The sequence below is a fragment of the Notolepis coatsorum genome (assembly GCF_963971535.1).
Source record: "Notolepis coatsorum genome assembly, chromosome: 3".
NCBI classification, from domain to species: domain Eukaryota; kingdom Metazoa; phylum Chordata; class Actinopteri; order Aulopiformes; family Paralepididae; genus Notolepis; species Notolepis coatsorum.
The window spans coordinates 119052983-119075071 of record NC_140167.1 but is presented as its reverse complement, the minus strand read 5'-3'; positions in this window follow the sequence as shown (position 1 = coordinate 119075071).

The window sequence follows — 22089 nt, the reverse complement described above, 5'->3', positions numbered from 1 at the left end:
TAAAAGCATGATTCCTCTGTAGTTGTGGCATTGGCTGAGGTCTCCTTTCTTAGGTATTTTGACCAAGTAGCCTTCTTTCCAATCTGTTGGCTTTTCCTCTTTCTCTTTCTGACTGAACATAGAGTTTTCAAAAAACAAACAGGGGATGGAGGGATATGGGCCCATGTGGAGTGGACATGTCATCACTGTCACACTGCTGTCAGACCAATAGGTAATTCAAGATGGAGTGTGAGGTCTGTGTGTAGACCAATAGGTAATTCAAGATGGAGTGTGAGGCAATTGTGTGTGTGCATGCATGTGTGCCTTTTAGTTTTGTGGGGCACTCAAACTGAAAGTCTGTCCCACACCTCTTTCAAGACTTGTACATGGCGCTGTGTCACAGGCTGTGGGGTTGGAATGACCTCAAGGACATCATCAAATGGGTACCAGAGGATATCATCCCGGGTCGGCCAGAAGAACCGATTTGGCCCAATACGACTCATGCATTTCACCTGGACATGTTTTTCATCTGTACTAAGGATGATGCCTGGATACAGATCATTCTCATATGTCAGGATGCACCACTGCCCAATTAACTCTGGGTTTCCCCATTAGATTTCATTTTCTGCTTGTGGACTGGCTGTCTGGGGATGTGGATTCCCTCCACTGGCTGGCTGTGGATTCCCTCCTCTAGCTGGCTGGGTATGTGGATTCCTTCCACTGGTTGGCTGTGGATTCCCTCCACTAGCTGGCTGGTGATGTGGATTCCCTTCTCTAGCTGGCTGGGGATGTGGATTCCTTCCACTGGTTGGCTGTGGATTCCCTCCACTAGCTGGCTGGTTATGTGGATTCCCTTCTCAAGCTGGCTGGGGATGTGGATTCCCTCCTCTAGCTGGCTGGGGCTGTGGATTCTCTCTGCTGCTGTTGTTGGTGCCATCACGGACTCACAGATGTCCGGATATAGACCCTTTTTGTCCAGTGACAAAGCACACACACACACACAGCAACATGAACATTACAATTAATATGTATGTGGCATACGCATGTTGAAAAAGCTCAATAATTAATTTTACTATTATTGTATAACTTCAAAATCAGTGTTAAAATCACAACCCCGTTACTACAATCTCACAACCCTGTTACAATCAAACACGTAACAGGGTTGAGTGTAACAGGGTTGTGATTTTTTGCACAAATGGTTGCTACTCCACATGTGGTAAATACCAGGAGAGCACATGTCATGCATGATATTAAGAAATCATCTACTATTTTTTAAATAACAAAGATCATATTCACAAGTAATAGTTTGCTATCTTTTTTTCAAGTAACGGTGTTGAGTAATTATGCTTGACTACCATAATATTACAAGATAAATGACTGAAAACATAGTACATAGTGCCTGTTTCTGGTGTTGTGTTTTCCAAAAGACTTCAAAGTTGCCACTTCCTGTTTCACATGCTTCTATGGATTGAACCATTATTTTTGTGGAGGGAGAATGCTCAGTGTAACGGGGTTGAGGGTTACTGAGGGACAGACTAAATAATGTTATTTTAATAAATAATTATTCATTTATTTAGAAAAAAATCATTACCAGCATTAACAGCACAGATGGATGTTTATGTTCATAGAAAAAAGTATGGACTTTTTACAATTTTTCTTGGTCATATCCCAAATACATTTTCATGAAATGCCACGAGGGACATGTCAAAATACATGGTGTCAACTGAAATAACAACATAATGCATAATACAAAAATGACATTCTTGCAATGTTTTTACACTTTATTAAAGAGGATATTGCAACTGAAATAAATAGCATTTCAAAGCACATTTTGGTAACTGATTAGATAAAAGACACTTAAAAACATCAGAGGGACTCAAATCGGACCGGATTGGTGGAATGACTCACCTATGGTGTGGCACATGTCAGACAAAACATAGGAAATATTAGAATCTGTCAGGTGATAAATAAAAAAGAATGAAGAAAAAAATTTAGAGTTATAACCGGCAAACCCTGTTCTGGTTTGTTCGTATCACCTCTTTACACCTGAGGGAGAAAACGCTGTCAAATTCCATATTCCTTTCACATCACTGGCTATAGCTTGCAGTTCTATGAGTCAGCTTTATGCAAATGGGAATCCCATGGAGGAACGCCAATCTTTTCTGACACCCAGTCAAGACATACTTTCAGATACAAGTATAGATTCTAAAGGTACTGTATGTTGCTCTCACTGTATTTGAAAAGTCGTAACAGTTGTACAAAGCAAATTGCACTTGATGTCTGCAAAAATAGGCTTCTCTACTGGGTTTCAAACCTGCTGTATTGATTAATGTTTTCCTAGAAATAGTTTCCCAGATAAGTTTGTCAGAGAAAACGATATAAATTGCCTCTCTGTGCGTTCAGTAGAAAGCTATCTGGCTGCAAGCTGGCCTAGCTTAGCACAAATGAATGGAAGCGGATAGGTTAGAGATCAGCTAGCCTAGCTGTTGGCCAAGAAAACACCTCTCCTCGAGTTTTAGGCTAGGCTAGCTAATCCGTATCCGCTTCCATTCATTTGTGCTAAGCTAGGCTACTTGCAGCTGGATAGCTTTCTACTGAACACACAGAGAGGAAATTGGTATCAGTAAGTAAGTCAACTTTATTTTTTATAACGCCCTTATCAGTGGACAGAGTGCTTCACAGCATTTTAAAACATCAGTAAAAATACAAGAAATAAAACATGTGAAGAGAAGAAAAAACATTCAAATGAGCTACAACAACAGAATAGACAACAAAAAAAAGAAAAACAACAAGACATAAACAGAAAGAAACTGCTATAGGTGTTTTAAAAGCCTGCCTGTAGAGGTAAGTTATATCTTATTGTCTGAATGAATGAATGAAAGAAAACTTTATTTAACAGATTGCAGAATGGGTACAATACAGTACGGCTCAATACACACAATTGCTAAGGGGATGCAGACCAGAGAAAGACGTTTGTCTTGTTTACATCAGGGTCTGACTCTGAAGAAGACGATAAGCGCATTTCCCATAATGTTGGGGTGTTCCTTTCTTTTGTCAATGATACTACTGTACATACTTACTCTGCCCCCCCCACAGACTCTGGACTGTATACTGTCCTGTATACTGTCCATATGTTACTTTATGTTTATAGTGTACTATATGTCACTTTATGTTTATATTAGATCTTGTTTTTTATATACACCGTGGGAAGGGGGAAATGCAATTTCATGTCTCTGTATGTCTGTATTAGGAGAGGTGACAATTGACTTTGACTTTACATGATAGGCTACAGCATGCTTGTCCCCCCAGCTTGAATCTTGAATGAATGAATGAATGAATGAATGAATGAATGAATGAATGAATGAATGAATGAATTAATGAATGAATGAATGAATGAATGAATGAATGAATGAATGAATGAATGAAAACTTTATTTAACAGATTGCAGAATGGGTACAATACAGTACGGCTCAATACATACAATTGTTAAGGCGATGCAGACCAGAGAAAGACGTATGTCTTGTTTACATCAGTTCATAGTGACATTTATGACATACACAACATACATGACATCATGACATTTATGGCATAGGGACATACATGACATACTACAGGTATATAGTACTGTTACATTTGTGACATATATGATATGCAAATATATAGTACTGTTACCCATAGATCCTGACAGAGTACATATGATGGGGAGGAGACTGTACATGGGGGTGGGCGGGTGGGAGAGAAATATGCATACGGTGGGGAGAGAATATATACATACGGAGGGGAGGAGACTGTCTATTAGGAGGGGGTGGGGGGGTTTGGACATTTACGGTGGCCAGTTTTGAATTGCAGCCTCCCGTAGGTGCTCTTTTAGAGCGGTTTTGAATGTGGGTAGGGATTCACATTCCTTTACAGCTTTGGGTAGGGCGTTCCACATTGATGTGGCATAATTGCGAAATGTGTTTAGTCCCTTGTTTGAGCCGAATCTGGGTTTAACATGATTTGTTGAGCTCCCTCTGGTGTTGTGGTCGTGGCATTCACTGACCTTTGGGAAGTATTTTGACATGTACATGGGTACCTTAGTCGTATAGTGTATCTTGTAGACCAGGCCCATTGCAAGTTGCTGTACTCTGTCGTCTACTCTAAGCCATCCTAGGTAGTCAAAGTGGGCAGGGGTGAGGTGGGTTCTAGGAGTAAGGTCAAGCAGTAGTCTGACCAGTTTGTTTTGTGATGTTTGTAATCTTGTTTTTAGCGCCTTTGAGGTGCTTTGGTACCATGAGGTGCATGCACGCATAGTCGTAGTACCCTTGAATGAGTGCTCCTCATCTTGAGTCATGCAGTTCTGCTCATAGCTGTTTGCAAGAACCACAATCAAAATCCCTTTTATTTTACATGTACATCCACATCGCTGCTGTCGGGACAAAACCTCATAACTCCAAAAACCCAACTTTTCAGCAGATGAAAAAAACGAACACAGATTTGAGGGTGAATAGAGTTAGGAGGTTTAGACAGATGATCGGTTTAATGCTTTCCCATTGTTTAAACTTTGTAAAACCCACACACACATATGGAGGATGATCTACGGAGTTGATTTATATAATAAAAAAAATATTAAAAAAAATGGAGTTATGAGGTTTTGTCCCGACAGCAGCGACATGTACATTGCTCTTTAATACAGAGCAACACAGGTACAAGATGCACATGAGCAGACAGACTACATCAGCACAAATCAGAGACACACAGGGGACACGCACGCCACTGTGGATTAATGGGGCTATCGTGGACAGGGTGAGCAGTTTTAAGTACCTGGGAGTCCACATCACAGAGGACCTGATTGATTGAATTGATCAAAAACTTTATTAACAGATTTCAGAATGGGTACAATACAGTACAGCTCAGCGGCTGGGTGGCGCAGCGGACATTGGGCTCGTCGCCAACGCAAGAGACACCGGGTTCGACTCCGGCTGTCGGCGTTGCCTCCGGCTTGGGCCAGCCGGCATACTAACTCAATTGGCAGAGTTAGCGGGTGGAAGTCGATGGGTGGTAATCTGGACGTTGTGGACAGCGACTCCTACAGGTCGGTTGGGGGACGCCTGCACAGCAGAGACAGGAAATGGCGGGGGGTAGTGTGAGCCTCCCACACGTTACACCTCGCCAATGGGAGTCCACGCTGGCAGGTGAAAAGATGTGACAGGCTGCCTCCTCGTGTATCGGAGGGGACACGTGATGCAAGGCTTCTATCCTCCCTACAACCGGGCAGTGGGGGGCATATGCGAGCAACGTTCAAGACAGGGGAGGGAAGAATTGGCACAATGGAATTGGGATGGGAGAAAAATAGGAGAAAAAATGGATTAAAAAAAGACAGTACAGCTCAATAACAACTGCTAAGAGGATGCAGACAAGAAAAGTACTTTCGTCTTGTGTTAAAGTTATGTGATGTATAAGATTGCATGTAACTGTCTAACTGTTTCCACAAGAGGGCGCTATAGGCGGAGCTATTGACGCTGGCGCCTGGTAAGAGGGTATTTAAGGGATTGTTCCCATTACATGAGGGTCCTCCATTTTCAATTCATCAGGACATTTATGATATACAAGACATACAAATCTACGGTAAGAAAAAGAGATCATAAAAATATATACATCCGAAGGGGAAGAAACTGTACATTGGCGGGGGGGGGGGGGGATTTTGCCCTTTACCGGGGCCAGTTGCCAATTGCAGCCAATCTTTGAGAGCAGTTTTGAAGGAGGGTAGGGATTCACATTCCTTTACGGCTGTGGGTAGGGCGTTCCACATTATTGTGGCATAATTGCGAAATGTGTTTAGTCCCTTGTTTGTGGCGAATCTGGGTTGAACGTGATTTGTGGAACTCCCTCTGGTGTTGTGGACTTCACTGACCTTTAGGAAGTATTTCGACAAGGGCGGCTACGTGGCGTAGTGGGCAAGGCGCTTGCCACGAAATGCTGGAGACGCTGGGCTCGTCAGTTCGAGCCCAGCGCTCCACATTTGCTTTCAGTTTAGCTGGTCGTCCGTACTAATACACATTGGCCGTATTAGGGGGTGGGAAACTGATGGGTGGGGATCGGGCGTTGTGGACAGCGACTCCTACAGGTCGGTTGGTGCGCCTGCGCAGTAGAATCAGGAAGTGTCGGGGGCAGCTTGAGCCTCCCACGCGTTACTCCTCGCCACTGAGAGATCGAGCTGCGCAGGTTAAAAGATGCAACTGCTGTTACCTCAAGTACCGGAGGGGACTTGTGCTATGTATGACTTAGTCCACATTTTAGCCGGCTTGTGAGAGGCAAGAAACAGCGTCCGTGACAGGGGAGGGTTGAATTGGATGATACGAAATTGGGATGGGAGAAAATATAGAAAAATGGGAGAAAAAGTGGATCCAAAAAAAAGGGAAGTATTTCGACCGGTACATGTGTATCTTAGTGGTGTAGTGTATCTTGTAGACCAGGCCCATTGCAAGTTGCTGTACTCTGTCGTCTCTAAGCCATCCTAGATTGTCAAAATGGGCAGGGGTAAGGTGGGTTTTAGGAGTACGGCCAAGCAGTAGTCTGACCAGTTTGTTTTGTGATGTTTGTAGCCTTGTTTTTAGGGCCTTTGAGGTGCTTTGGGTGCAAGCATAGTCGAAGAACCCTTGAATGAGTGCTCCTGTTAGAGTCTTCAAGGTATTCTTATTTACCAGAGAGGAGATCCTGTACACAAATATTGTTCGTTGGTTGACTTTTTTTATTACATTGGTTGCCATTTTGTCACAGGAAAGATTTGCCTCTAGGATGGAACCCAGGTAGGTAATTTCATCTTTCCTTGTGACAATATTGTCACCCACTGTAACTGAGAAGCCGTTGGCCTTGCTGAGTTTGCTATTTGATCCACTACCCATGTGTAATGATAGTTTGCGAGCCAGGTGCAGATTCTGCCGAGTTCAGAGCTGAGGGCTTTTTCAACCTGCAACTTGTCCCTGTCAGAGACCAGCAGGGCCGAGTCATCCGCGAGCAGGAACAAGTTGCAGTCACAAGCTGATGACATGGCATTTGCATAAATTAGGAACAGTAAAGGTCCTAGTATGCTTCCTTGTGGAACACCACAGCTCACTGGGAGGGGGGGGGGGCAGTGTACCGTTCACCTCCACCATCTGTTCTCTCCCCTCCAGGTAGGATTGCATCCAGCTCACTGATGAACTATCAAAACCAATTGCTTTAACCTTATCAATCAGAATGGAGTGATTGACAGTGTCAGAACAGAGAGACTCAGACTCAGCTTCTTCCCCCAGGCCATCAGAACACTGATCTCTCCACACACAAGCACACATGAACACACACACACACAAACACACTACAGGTCACTTTAGGAAAAAGAAAAGGTCACTTTAAAAAACATAAAAGGTATGTTTTTGTATAGTATAGTTAGTATAGTATAATTAATTACATATAGCATAACTGTATATTGTATAGTATATTGTATAGTAGTGTATATACGACTCATTACCTTAGCATCGTATAGTATTTTATCTTAGTACCTTTTATCATGTCTATTATCTATTCTATTTGATTCTATTATTATTTGTATTTTTTGCACAATCAAGGCGGCCATGGCCACCTTCATTTCACTACATGTCTCGTGTATGTATGTGACTAATAAATCTCTTGAATCTCGAATCTTGAGACACCTTTTAATCACCAAATTCAATAAAAGTTTAGGATTTATTCTTTGTGACAACAGTGCAAAGACATATCAACAATTGACAGTGTTCCCGCAGTGCGACAGGCATGTGCCACAATGACAACAGGACCTCACGTCCAGTGCACAGGAAAAAAAAAAAAAAAAAAATTATATATATATATATATATATATATATATATATTTTTTTTTTTTTTTTTTATACAGTCAACATATTCTTAAATAATAGCGCTGCCCGAGGCGGGGCATGATACAGTCAACATATAGCAAAAGAGAGAGCGAGAGAGAGCTCCCGTTCTACAGTCAATATACAGTGTACAGAGAGAGAGAGAGAGACACATTGGAAAGAAATTGAAATGCTATTTGGCCCTAAACAGAGAGTACACAGTGGCAGAATACCTGAGCACTGTGACTGAAGATCCTTGAGCACAGCCTAGCCATCGAGAAAGGCCGCCATAGGCAGACTGTGTGTGTTAGAAAGAGAGAGAGAGAGAGAGAGAGAACATGTGTGTTTGTCATGTGTGTGTGTGTTAGAGAGCGACTAGAGCATGTATGAGAGATTCAAAAGGACAAAGATCAACACTTAAATCCAACAAGAAGACGGTCTATACCAGAGAAACCAAAGCAGCAAGGAGCCAATGGCCGACATCAGCTAAATAGGCTAGCCAGGTACTGTGACACCAGGCCACACACAGCTTTGGCCAACGGCCCAACGCTACCCAAGCTACACAAACGACCATTCACACACAGCACATGTCGTATCTCCAAATGTTGTGAAGTAGCATATGTTTTGCCTGGAAAAAAACATCGTTATTAACAAAACATTCGGGAGGGGAAGGAAGGAAGAGTGGGGTAATGTCATGACATTTTCATTAATCTTACCTGCACGAGGAACGCAGGGCGAAAGGCCGCAACACAGGTCTCCACGTTGACGAAAGGCCTCTCGCTGTCGGGACAAATAAGCTGGCCAGAGCCTTGTCATGGTGCAGGCCCGACTACATCTTCTGTCAAAGATGATGTCGTAGTCAGAGTGCCAGGGCCTGCTATTCTCAAGGCTAACTGATAGCATCAAACGAACGTTCCCAGCTGACGCTAAACAGCTAACTGGCTAACAGTTAGCTCAATCAGGCACCTGGCTGTATGTAGTAGCCGCATAGCTTGCTTCTGCGTTAGCTAACAGCTAACAAGCTATGCGGCTACATACAGCCAGGTGCTCTCACCAGGCACACACCGTTAGCTACTAGTAGTAATATATTAGCTAGTCGACCAGTTTGGCTCCAGAGAGAGAGAAAGATAGATAGGTCAGGTCCACGGCGGGTATATAATCATAGGTTGACTCACCATAACGCAGTATCAATGAATGCGGCGCCAATGGTAAAGTTGGAAGGAGACTTTCTTGGCCCACGGTGTAATTTCTTCTTCTTCTTCTTCGAGTACTTTCCGGCAGACTGGACACCTTTCGGCGTATTGCTGCCTAACAGACTTATCTGCTCACAAGTTCTCTTCTCCTTCTTTTGAAAAGACATCCACTCGCCTCGCCTCGCTCCTCTGAATAGGTTAGCTAACGCTAGTTAGCCTTTAGCTAAGCTAGCTACTAGCCGACATCATCATGGCTATACCATGACAAGGCTCCGGCCATTTGTCCCGCTAGCGAGAGGCCTTTCGTCAACGTTCCTTGGTGACCGACCGACTGATAATGACCGACCTCTTTCTTCGTCTTGGCTGGCATAACTAAGCATAGTCAAAAGCTGCACGCGCGAAATAGTCAAACGCAGCTGACTCACGCCGGCGTACTACACATGATGTAAGTAAAACCACTCCCTTCGTTGAAACCAATAGTATGTCTGCTGCAGAACCCCAGAGGCTGAGCTCCAATAGTGAGTATGTCTGCAGGACTGCAGACCCAGGAACAAGTCAGACACATTCTACAAACGTGTCTAATGTGAAATATATAAGCATATAAGCAAAACTAGATTTTAGGTCTGTGATGAAAAAGGGCCTCGCGGGAAGGGGGGCCTCGCAAAAAAATTAAAAAAATATAAAAAAATAATAATAATAATTTTTTTTTTTTTTTTTTTTTTTTTTTGCGAGGCCCCCCTTCCCGCGAGGCCCTGTGCGACCGCACTGCTCGCACACCCCCTGAGGCGGCCCTGAAAATACGTATAACTCTCAAAACACAAACAGTATACATACAACATAATGTACAATGCAATACTCAGTAAGAGACATTTCTCCAGAGTACATACAAAGAAAGCACAAGGATGATACATTGCAGAGTAATGATATAGCAGGATGTGTTCTCCCCACTAGGAGCTGCCTGGACCAAGCAGCGATTTGTGAATCAGAACAAGAAGGGAATATGTGGTGTTAAGTCATAATATCCAAACGCACATAGCACACACATCCACACGCACACACTCACTTTAAACAAACACACTGTAGCACCCACTCCACACACTTTATAGCACACACCCACTTTAAACAAACACACTGTAGCACCCACTCCCCACACTTTATATTTATTGATGAAGGATTGCACTACAACTCGTACACCTTACTGTAAATTGTACCTAAAATTGTACCTCATCCCATTTCTGCTTTGCACTAGATAGTACTGTACATTAGTACACTGCATAGTATTGTATATTATATGGTAACTCAGAACATTGTACATATGTCTATACCGAACACTGTGACCTCATTTTTCTTCTTCTAAATTACATGCTATATTATGTTATTTGATACTATCTTGTCTAGCACACACTCTGGAGCGTAACAGTAAGAAGCATTTTGTATGAAAGTATTCTGTACTTCTGTATGACAACTATTAAAGAACTTGAACTTGAACTCCTTCTTTCCTCTAAATCTCCTTGTGTAAACACAAATTCCTCTCCTGACTGAGTCTGTGTAAGCTCATTGGATAATTGGTACAGGATTTTATCAGAGTCTGGTATCCTGGCAACCATGCCGTGTTGATGTTCCTACAGTAGCTTTAGAGCAGAACTGTATAGTGTTTAACTGAATGAATAAGAGTTGGATAGGCTACATGTCCTCTTCCTCTTGCCCTCCCACCCGACAGGCCAGATCTGCCAGTTAAAGGTATAATCTGTAATGCTATCTACAGTGACCTCTAGGCAAATGAGCCACACTTGGTATTGCACTTTGTTTACTTTTCTTTTTTTTGCTGTGATGTGTGGGTTGGTAACTTATTATACTGGGAATTTCTCCAGGCCTCACTCGGTAGAGGAGCCTGAGGTGTGGCCAGCAGTAGCAATCACCTCCAATATACCCACTGAAATCCAATCCACAAAAACTTGTAAATAATGCTCAGTATCATGTTGTCATATTTTGCCTAGAGGTTGCTGTGTGATGACATTACAGACTATACCTTTAAAGTAAAAGGCTGGTGTAATAAAAAAACATTTGTTATTGTCAATGTTACGACCCCTGTGGGTCTACGGGTAAAGGGCTGTAACATAACAGTTGGTTGAAAGAAATGATGGACCAGGTTTGTAAACAAAAGGATATTTATTGGTAAATGCAAAGGAAGCACATGTAGCTGAAGGGTGAGCCAAGGCCAAAACAACAAACAAACACCACTATTCTTCAAATAAACCAACCTAATCTATGGTAAAATAAATGACATTACCTAAACTACCCTTACCTAACCAAAACAGGAGAAAACAATATCCAAATGAAATTGCAGCTCACCCCATCTGTGCTTCCTGAAAATAGAGGAAAAACACATTAATGATACATATGTAGCAGGGTGGATTATCCCTGCTTCGTGGGAACTGTGGTGCACGGTCACTAGGTAGCGAGACGCAGTAGAACTCTGGCTAGCTGCACCTCCGTCTTTGGGGTCAGGAGCGTCAACTGGAGGCTGGCAGTGGGGGTGTATGAGGCCCAGGATTTACAAACCTAGTCCGGTACTTCCTCCCTCTCTCTTGGGCAGTCAGCAGTACTCCCCAACACGCCCTCACTCTCCCCAATTGTCCCCTTAGCACCCCCCCACACCTAATGACCGAATGGTAAATAAATAACTTGGTTCCCCCCGCAAGCAGTACCCTCCCTCATTAACACCAGAAACCTTACAGTGGAAAAGGGAAGGTTGAATAGGAAGGGGTTAATAATAGATATATTACCCGCATCAAAGGGTTAGGATTAGGCTCAATAAAAGACACACACACCGTGCTCCCATTCAGTCTGAGTATTATTATATCATTGGCCTAGTTACACCATAGCTACGTCTGGTGATTATTGCACCATGGTTATTGTTACACAATAATTACAGTCTGATCATTAGATGATTACGCTCAAGGCACCAAGTGCTCTCGTTGTACCCAGACTAAGTGCGGCCCACGTCTGGGCTAGACACAATATCAATACCTTCCCTAAGGGTTTACATATACTGCTCTACTCCGTAATATGGGGAAAGAAGGGAGGACATAGGGGAGGAATAACAAGGTTCACTGAATGGGAAAATATTATTACACCAACACGGTATCACACTCAAAAGAAATAATCAGAAAACAAAAGAGTGGGCTCACAAAATACCAGTAAAGTCCTATCTTAATGCCGGCATGTATTGTTTGGGGTACCCCTATGGAATGATAGTAGCAACGTTACTTTCGCCCGCAGGCTGCACCACACTGTATACTGTATAATAACTCGGGAGCATCAATGCCCATTTGTACTCATCCCAAATGGCCGCCTCGCCACGCCACTGTTAGCTTGCTTCTGCGTTAGCTAACAGCTAACAAGCTATGCGGCTACATACAGCCAGGTGCTCTCACCAGGCACACACCGTTAGCTACTAGTAGTAATATATTAGCTAGTCGACCAGTTTGGCTCCAGAGAGAGAGAAAGATAGATAGGTCAGGTCCACGGCGGGTATATAATCATAGGTTGACTCACCATAACGCAGTATCAATGAATGCGGCGCCAATGGTAAAGTTGGAAGGAGACTTTCTTGGCCCACGGTGTAATTTCTTCTTCTTCTTCTTCGAGTACTTTCCGGCAGACTGGACACCTTTCGGCGTATTGCTGCCTAACAGACTTATCTGCTCACAAGTTCTCTTCTCCTTCTTTTGAAAAGACATCCACTCGCCTCGCCTCGCTCCTCTGAATAGGTTAGCTAACGCTAGTTAGCCTTTAGCTAAGCTAGCTACTAGCCGACATCATCATGGCTATACCATGACAAGGCTCCGGCCATTTGTCCCGCTAGCGAGAGGCCTTTCGTCAACGTTCCTTGGTGACCGACCGACTGATAATGACCGACCTCTTTCTTCGTCTTGGCTGGCATAACTAAGCATAGTCAAAAGCTGCACGCGCGAAATAGTCAAACGCAGCTGACTCACGCCGGCGTACTACACATGATGTAAGTAAAACCACTCCCTTCGTTGAAACCAATAGTATGTCTGCTGCAGAACCCCAGAGGCTGAGCTCCAATAGTGAGTATGTCTGCAGGACTGCAGACCCAGGAACAAGTCAGACACATTCTACAAACGTGTCTAATGTGAAATATATAAGCATATAAGCAAAACTAGATTTTAGGTCTGTGATGAAAAAGGGCCTCGCGGGAAGGGGGGCCTCGCAAAAAAATAAAAAAAATATAAAAAAAAAAAAAAAAAAAATTTTTTTTTTTTTTTTTTTTTTTTTTGCGAGGCCCCCCTTCCCGCGAGGCCCTGTGCGACCGCACTGCTCGCACACCCCCTGAGGCGGCCCTGAAAATACGTATAACTCTCAAAACACAAACAGTATACATACAACATAATGTACGATGCAATACTCAGTAAGAGACATTTCTCCAGAGTACATACAAAGAAAGCACAAGGATGATACATTGCAGAGTAATGATATAGCAGGGTGTGTTCTCCCCACTAGGAGCTGCCTGGACCAAGCAGCGATTTGTGAATCAGAACAAGAAGGGAATATGTGGTGTTAAGTCATAATATCCAAACGCACATAGCACACACATCCACACGCACACACTCACTTTAAACAAACACACTGTAGCACCCACTCCACACACTTTATAGCACACACCCACTTTAAACAAACACACTGTAGCACCCACTCCCCACACTTTATATTTATTGATGAAGGATTGCACTACAACTCGTACACCTTACTGTAAATTGTACCTAAAATTGTACCTCATCCCATTTCTGCTTTGCACTAGATAGTACTGTACATTAGTACACTGCATAGTATTGTATATTATATGGTAACTCAGAACATTGTACATATGTCTATACCGAACACTGTGACCTCATTTTTCTTCTTCTAAATTACATGCTATATTATGTTATTTGATACTATCTTGTCTAGCACACACTCTGGAGCGTAACAGTAAGAAGCATTTTGTATGAAAGTATTCTGTACTTCTGTATGACAACTATTAAAGAACTTGAACTTGAACTCCTTCTTTCCTCTAAATCTCCTTGTGTAAACACAAATTCCTCTCCTGACTGAGTCTGTGTAAGCTCATTGGATAATTGGTACAGGATTTTATCAGAGTCTGGTATCCTGGCAACCATGCCGTGTTGATGTTCCTACAGTAGCTTTAGAGCAGAACTGTATAGTGTTTAACTGAATGAATAAGAGTTGGATAGGCTACATGTCCTCTTCCTCTTGCCCTCCCACCCGACAGGCCAGATCTGCCAGTTAAAGGTATAATCTGTAATGCTATCTACAGTGACCTCTAGGCAAATGAGCCACACTTGGTATTGCACTTTGTTTACTTTTCTTTTTTTTGCTGTGATGTGTGGGTTGGTAACTTATTATACTGGGAATTTCTCCAGGCCTCACTCGGTAGAGGAGCCTGAGGTGTGGCCAGCAGTAGCAATCACCTCCAATATACCCACTGAAATCCAATCCACAAAAACTTGTAAATAATGCTCAGTATCATGTTGTCATATTTTGCCTAGAGGTTGCTGTGTGATGACATTACAGACTATACCTTTAAAGTAAAAGGCTGGTGTAATAAAAAAACATTTGTTATTGTCAATGTTACGACCCCTGTGGGTCTACGGGTAAAGGGCTGTAACATAACAGTTGGTTGAAAGAAATGATGGACCAGGTTTGTAAACAAAAGGATATTTATTGGTAAATGCAAAGGAAGCACATGTAGCTGAAGGGTGAGCCAAGGCCAAAACAACAAACAAACACCACTATTCTTCAAATAAACCAACCTAATCTATGGTAAAAGAAATGACATTACCTAAACTACCCTTACCTAACCAAAACAGGAGAAAACAATATCCAAATGAAATTGCAGCTCACCCCATCTGTGCTTCCTGAAAATAGAGGAAAAACACATTAATGATACATATGTAGCAGGGTGGATTATCCCTGCTTCGTGGGAACTGTGGTGCACGGTCACTAGGTAGCGAGACGCAGTAGAACTCTGGCTAGCTGCACCTCCGTCTTTGGGGTCAGGAGCGTCAACTGGAGGCTGGCAGTGGGGGTGTATGAGGCCCAGGATTTACAAACCTAGTCTGGTACTTCCTCCCTCTCTCTTGGGCAGTCAGCAGTACTCCCCAACACGCCCTCACTCTCCCCAATTGTCCCCTTAGCACCCCCCCACACCTAATGACCGAATGGTAAATAAATAACTTGGTTCCCCCCGCAAGCAGTACCCTCCCTCATTAACACCAGAAACCTTACAGTGGAAAAGGGAAGGTTGAATAGGAAGGGGTTAATAATAGATATATTACCCGCATCAAAGGGTTAGGATTAGGCTCAATAAAAGACACACACACCGTGCTCCCATTCAGTCTGAGTATTATTATATCATTGGCCTAGTTACACCATAGCTACGTCTGGTGATTATTGCACCATGGTTATTGTTACACAATAATTACAGTCTGATCATTAGATGATTACGCTCAAGGCACCAAGTGCTCTCGTTGTACCCAGACTAAGTGCGGCCCACGTCTGGGCTAGACACAATATCAATACCTTCCCTAAGGGTTTACATATACTGCTCTACTCCGTAATATGGGGAAAGAAGGGAGGACATAGGGGAGGAATAACAAGGTTCACTGAATGGGAAAATATTATTACACCAACACGGTATCACACTCAAAAGAAATAATCAGAAAACAAAAGAGTGGGCTCACAAAATACCAGTAAAGTCCTATCTTAATGCCGGCATGTATTGTTTGGGGTACCCCTATGGAATGATAGTAGCAACGTTACTTTCGCCCGCAGGCTGCACCACACTGTATACTGTATAATAACTCGGGAGCATCAATGCCCATTTGTACTCATCCCAAATGGCCGCCTCGCCACGCCACTGTTAGCTTGCTTCTGCGTTAGCTAACAGCTAACAAGCTATGCGGCTACATACAGCCAGGTGCTCTCACCAGGCACACACCGTTAGCTACTAGTAGTAATATATTAGCTAGTCGACCAGTTTGGCTCCAGAGAGAGAGAAAGATAGATAGGTCAGGTCCACGGCGGGTATATAATCATAGGTTGACTCACCATAACGCAGTATCAATGAATGCGGCGCCAATGGTAAAGTTGGAAGGAGACTTTCTTGGCCCACGGTGTAATTTCTTCTTCTTCTTCTTCGAGTACTTTCCGGCAGACTGGACACCTTTCGGCGTATTGCTGCCTAACAGACTTATCTGCTCACAAGTTCTCTTCTCCTTCTTTTGAAAAGACATCCACTCGCCTCGCCTCGCTCCTCTGAATAGGTTAGCTAACGCTAGTTAGCCTTTAGCTAAGCTAGCTACTAGCCGACATCATCATGGCTATACCATGACAAGGCTCCGGCCATTTGTCCCGCTAGCGAGAGGCCTTTCGTCAACGTTCCTTGGTGACCGACCGACTGATAATGACCGACCTCTTTCTTCGTCTTGGCTGGCATAACTAAGCATAGTCAAAAGCTGCACGCGCGAAATAGTCAAACGCAGCTGACTCACGCCGGCGTACTACACATGATGTAAGTAAAACCACTCCCTTCGTTGAAACCAATAGTATGTCTGCTGCAGAACCCCAGAGGCTGAGCTCCAATAGTGAGTATGTCTGCAGGACTGCAGACCCAGGAACAAGTCAGACACATTCTACAAACGTGTCTAATGTGAAATATATAAGCATATAAGCAAAACTAGATTTTAGGTCTGTGATGAAAAAGGGCCTCGCGGGAAGGGGGGCCTCGCAAAAAAATAAAAAAAATATAAAAAAATAATAATAATAATTTTTTTTTTTTTTTTTTTTTTTTTTTTTGCGAGGCCCCCCTTCCCGCGAGGCCCTGTGCGACCGCACTGCTCGCACACCCCCTGAGGCGGCCCTGAAAATACGTATAACTCTCAAAACACAAACAGTATACATACAACATAATGTACAATGCAATACTCAGTAAGAGACATTTCTCCAGAGTACATACAAAGAAAGCACAAGGATGATACATTGCAGAGTAATGATATAGCAGGGTGTGTTCTCCCCACTAGGAGCTGCCTGGACCAAGCAGCGATTTGTGAATCAGAACAAGAAGGGAATATGTGGTGTTAAGTCATAATATCCAAACGCACATAGCACACACATCCACACGCACACACTCACTTTAAACAAACACACTGTAGCACCCACTCCACACACTTTATAGCACACACCCACTTTAAACAAACACACTGTAGCACCCACTCCCCACACTTTATATTTATTGATGAAGGATTGCACTACAACTCGTACACCTTACTGTAAATTGTACCTAAAATTGTACCTCATCCCATTTCTGCTTTGCACTAGATAGTACTGTACATTAGTACACTGCATAGTATTGTATATTATATGGTAACTCAGAACATTGTACATATGTCTATACCGAACACTGTGACCTCATTTTTCTTCTTCTAAATTACATGCTATATTATGTTATTTGATACTATCTTGTCTAGCACACACTCTGGAGCGTAACAGTAAGAAGCATTTTGTATGAAAGTATTCTGTACTTCTGTATGACAACTATTAAAGAACTTGAACTTGAACTCCTTCTTTCCTCTAAATCTCCTTGTGTAAACACAAATTCCTCTCCTGACTGAGTCTGTGTAAGCTCATTGGATAATTGGTACAGGATTTTATCAGAGTCTGGTATCCTGGCAACCATGCCGTGTTGATGTTCCTACAGTAGCTTTAGAGCAGAACTGTATAGTGTTTAACTGAATGAATAAGAGTTGGATAGGCTACATGTCCTCTTCCTCTTGCCCTCCCACCCGACAGGCCAGATCTGCCAGTTAAAGGTATAATCTGTAATGCTATCTACAGTGACCTCTAGGCAAATGAGCCACACTTGGTATTGCACTTTGTTTACTTTTCTTTTTTTTGCTGTGATGTGTGGGTTGGTAACTTATTATACTGGGAATTTCTCCAGGCCTCACTCGGTAGAGGAGCCTGAGGTGTGGCCAGCAGTAGCAATCACCTCCAATATACCCACTGAAATCCAATCCACAAAAACTTGTAAATAATGCTCAGTATCATGTTGTCATATTTTGCCTAGAGGTTGCTGTGTGATGACATTACAGACTATACCTTTAAAGTAAAAGGCTGGTGTAATAAAAAAACATTTGTTATTGTCAATGTTACGACCCCTGTGGGTCTACGGGTAAAGGGCTGTAACATAACAGTTGGTTGAAAGAAATGATGGACCAGGTTTGTAAACAAAAGGATATTTATTGGTAAATGCAAAGGAAGCACATGTAGCTGAAGGGTGAGCCAAGGCCAAAACAACAAACAAACACCACTATTCTTCAAATAAACCAACCTAATCTATGGTAAAAGAAATGACATTACCTAAACTACCCTTACCTAACCAAAACAGGAGAAAACAATATCCAAATGAAATTGCAGCTCACCCCATCTGTGCTTCCTGAAAATAGAGGAAAAACACATTAATGATACATATGTAGCAGGGTGGATTATCCCTGCTTCGTGGGAACTGTGGTGCACGGTCACTAGGTAGCGAGACGCAGTAGAACTCTGGCTAGCTGCACCTCCGTCTTTGGGGTCAGGAGCGTCAACTGGAGGCTGGCAGTGGGGGTGTATGAGGCCCAGGATTTACAAACCTAGTCCGGTACTTCCTCCCTCTCTCTTGGGCAGTCAGCAGTACTCCCCAACACGCCCTCACTCTCCCCAATTGTCCCCTTAGCACCCCCCCACACCTAATGACCGAATGGTAAATAAATAACTTGGTTCCCCCCGCAAGCAGTACCCTCCCTCATTAACACCAGAAACCTTACAGTGGAAAAGGGAAGGTTGAATAGGAAGGGGTTAATAATAGATATATTACCCGCATCAAAGGGTTAGGATTAGGCTCAATAAAAGACACACACACCGTGCTCCCATTCAGTCTGAGTATTATTATATCATTGGCCTAGTTACACCATAGCTACGTCTGGTGATTATTGCACCATGGTTATTGTTACACAATAATTACAGTCTGATCATTAGATGATTACGCTCTAGGCACCAAGTGCTCTCGTTGTACCCAGACTAAGTGCGGCCCACGTCTGGGCTAGACACAATATCAATACCTTCCCTAAGGGTTTACATATACTGCTCTACTCCGTAATATGGGGAAAGAAGGGAGGACATAGGGGAGGAATAACAGGGTTCACTGAATGGGAAAATATTATTACACCAACACGGTATCACACTCAAAAGAAATAATCAGAAAACAAAAGAGTGGGCTCACAAAATACCAGTAAAGTCCTATCTTAATGCCGGCATGTATTGTTTGGGGTACCCCTATGGAATGATAGTAGCAACGTTACTTTCGCCCGCAGGCTGCACCACACTGTATACTGTATAATAACTCGGGAGCATCAATGCCCATTTGTACTCATCCCAAATGGCCGCCTCGCCACGCCACTGTTGTCCGGAAAGCAAGATGGCGTCGACCGCTCTCGGTGAGGATGTTAGCAGGCGGAGCTGGGCAGAGAGGCAGCGCCGGCTGAGAGCGTGTGCTGAGCGATGACGACCCCTGCTGGACGGGGCGAACTCCCTTAGGCTGCAGGCAGCCGGGTGGCCTAAATATTAAAGGCAACCAACTTGTGTCTAACCACGCCCAACTTGCGTCTAGCCACGCCCCGCGGCGACGCGGCAGCAGTGCCGCGGAGCTCCGTCGCGGCAGCATTATGTAGCAGTAATCCGCCCTTTTTTACTATCCAGAACTAGCTCAATTGGCAGCGCTGCATTGCTGTGGATCCTACGGCCCGTTGCTGGCAAGTTCAATTTATTTTAATTTTTTTTAACGTGCATTCGCATTCTTTCGCCGTTAAGTTTAGGCATAACTTTAAGCATGGTTTCGGAGTTGGTTAAGGTTAGGCATTGTTTTGGAGTTGCTTAAGGTTAGAAGGGTTAAGTTTAGGCGCTGTTAAGGAGCTGGTTAAGGTTAGAGTTTGTCTTAGAGAATGGCAATATTTTTTAACGTGCATTCTTTCGCCGGTTAAGTTTAGGCATTGTTTCGGAGTTGGTTAAGGTTAGGCATTGTTTTGGAGTTGCTTAAGGTTAGAAGGGTTAAGTTTAGGCGCTGTTAAGGAGCTGGTTAAGGTTAGAGTTTGTCTTAGAGAATGGCAATAGACAGCCTATTTCCGCGCTGCAGCGCGAGGCAATAGACAGCCTATTTCCGCGCTGCAGCTCTCTCGTGCTGCCGTGGTCACATGGGCGTATTGGCCAATCAGAGAAACGCTAAACACAAGTTGGTTGCCTAAAATATTCACGCAGCCGGGTGCAGGTCTGGTTGAAGGCAGCCGGAGCAGACTGATTGCAGGCAGCCGGGTGCAGATCTGGTTGAAGTCAGCCGGAGCAGCCCGGTTGTTGGCCCACGCTCGTCTCGGGGCTCGCACTCTATACCGCACACAGTAGCTACTATAACTCGATTGTTAAGGACTTTGATACTTGGTTAGCCGCACGTTACTTATACCGCACACAGTAACTATTATAACCCGATTGTTAGTGCCTGGCTCTGCACTAATTGTTCACACACTATCGCTGGTACTGCTAGGATATCGTGTCCACTAGCAAGTACTTCCTATCACCCGTTGCTATCTCACGGGGCCCTCTGGCATAACTTCTGCAACAGGGCTCTCCAGAGCCCCCGTCCGTTGCGACTGTTCGTGTCCAAGTTCACTGCCGAAGAGGTTCTCTTTCCGTCTTCCGCTCCCATATATCACGTTCCATCTCTCTCCAACACTCTCTGTCAGACACCGCCCCCTGCTGGTCCCGCCTACTAGTCACACAGGGAAGGATGTTGATTATGGTCCAGCGATACTGTGTATAGTCCATACTTCAGTCGATAGAAGGAAGAGAAACTCATATCATTGCTCGTGGGAATATCAATGATGTCTTTGTGTACAAAGGGAATATAAAACACCAGTCAGCAGTTCTGAATAATATACAATATTTTCAGGCTGCTACATTTCCCCCCACTTTGAACTTGCTAAGTCCTCTGCAAGTTAACAACAACAACAACCAACGCATGCATGAAAACGGTCCTGAGACCAACAGTTTCACACATCGATCGACACTCGTACCTTATGCTAACAGTTTCACACACTCCTTCATGAGCTGGACACACTGTTCAACAAACACACTCTTGAGCACGTAGTCCTGGCGATACCGAACGGGTAGCCGACCTCTGGTGCTCCTGTGGGGCCGGGCTGGTTCCACTCTGGGGGGTTCCACTCCCCCCACCTCCGACTCCGTGTCGGATTCTTCTGTGTCTGTAGGTGAGTCATGGACCACGGCCTCGCCCTCCGGGGCCATCGGTGGACCACCCGCGGCCTCTTCTTCGACTCCGTCTCCGCCTTCCTCCCCCTCTTCTCCTGATCGGGTCGACTCCGCGTCTGACCCAGCGTTCGCTGCCTCTTCAGGGACGTCCCGCACGGGCCTGGGGTGGTTACACGCCCTAGGATGCGGTTCTCGGCGGTACCCGAAAGCATCTCCACTGTCTGATTCGGACGAGCTCCGCAGCGCCACAGGGGTCTGTCGAGGGGCCCTCACCCTTGCTTCCGGGTCGGAGGCTGGAAACGGACAGGTCTTGAGTTGGTCTCGATGCACGGTCCTCTCGGGGCCCCCTGTTTCAGGCCTGACTGTGAACACGGGTGTCCCTTCGTGGCTCTGCTTCACTACCACGTACGACGTAGGCTCCCACTTGTCCTGTATCTTGTTACGGCCCCGGGTTCGGTGGTCGCATATCAGGACTCGGTCCCCAGCCCGCAGGAGTGCACCTCTGCTCTTCCTGTCGTAAATCCTCTTGCGCCGATGAGACGCCTGCTTCGCCGTGGCCTCGGCGGCCTCGGCAGCGGCCTTTAATCGCTCGTGATGACTCTGTACCCACTCGTCTAGGTCCCCCGCTCCCTCCTGGATGACGTCTCGGCCCCCCAGGACATCTCGGGGCATTCTGGCGTCCCTTCCGA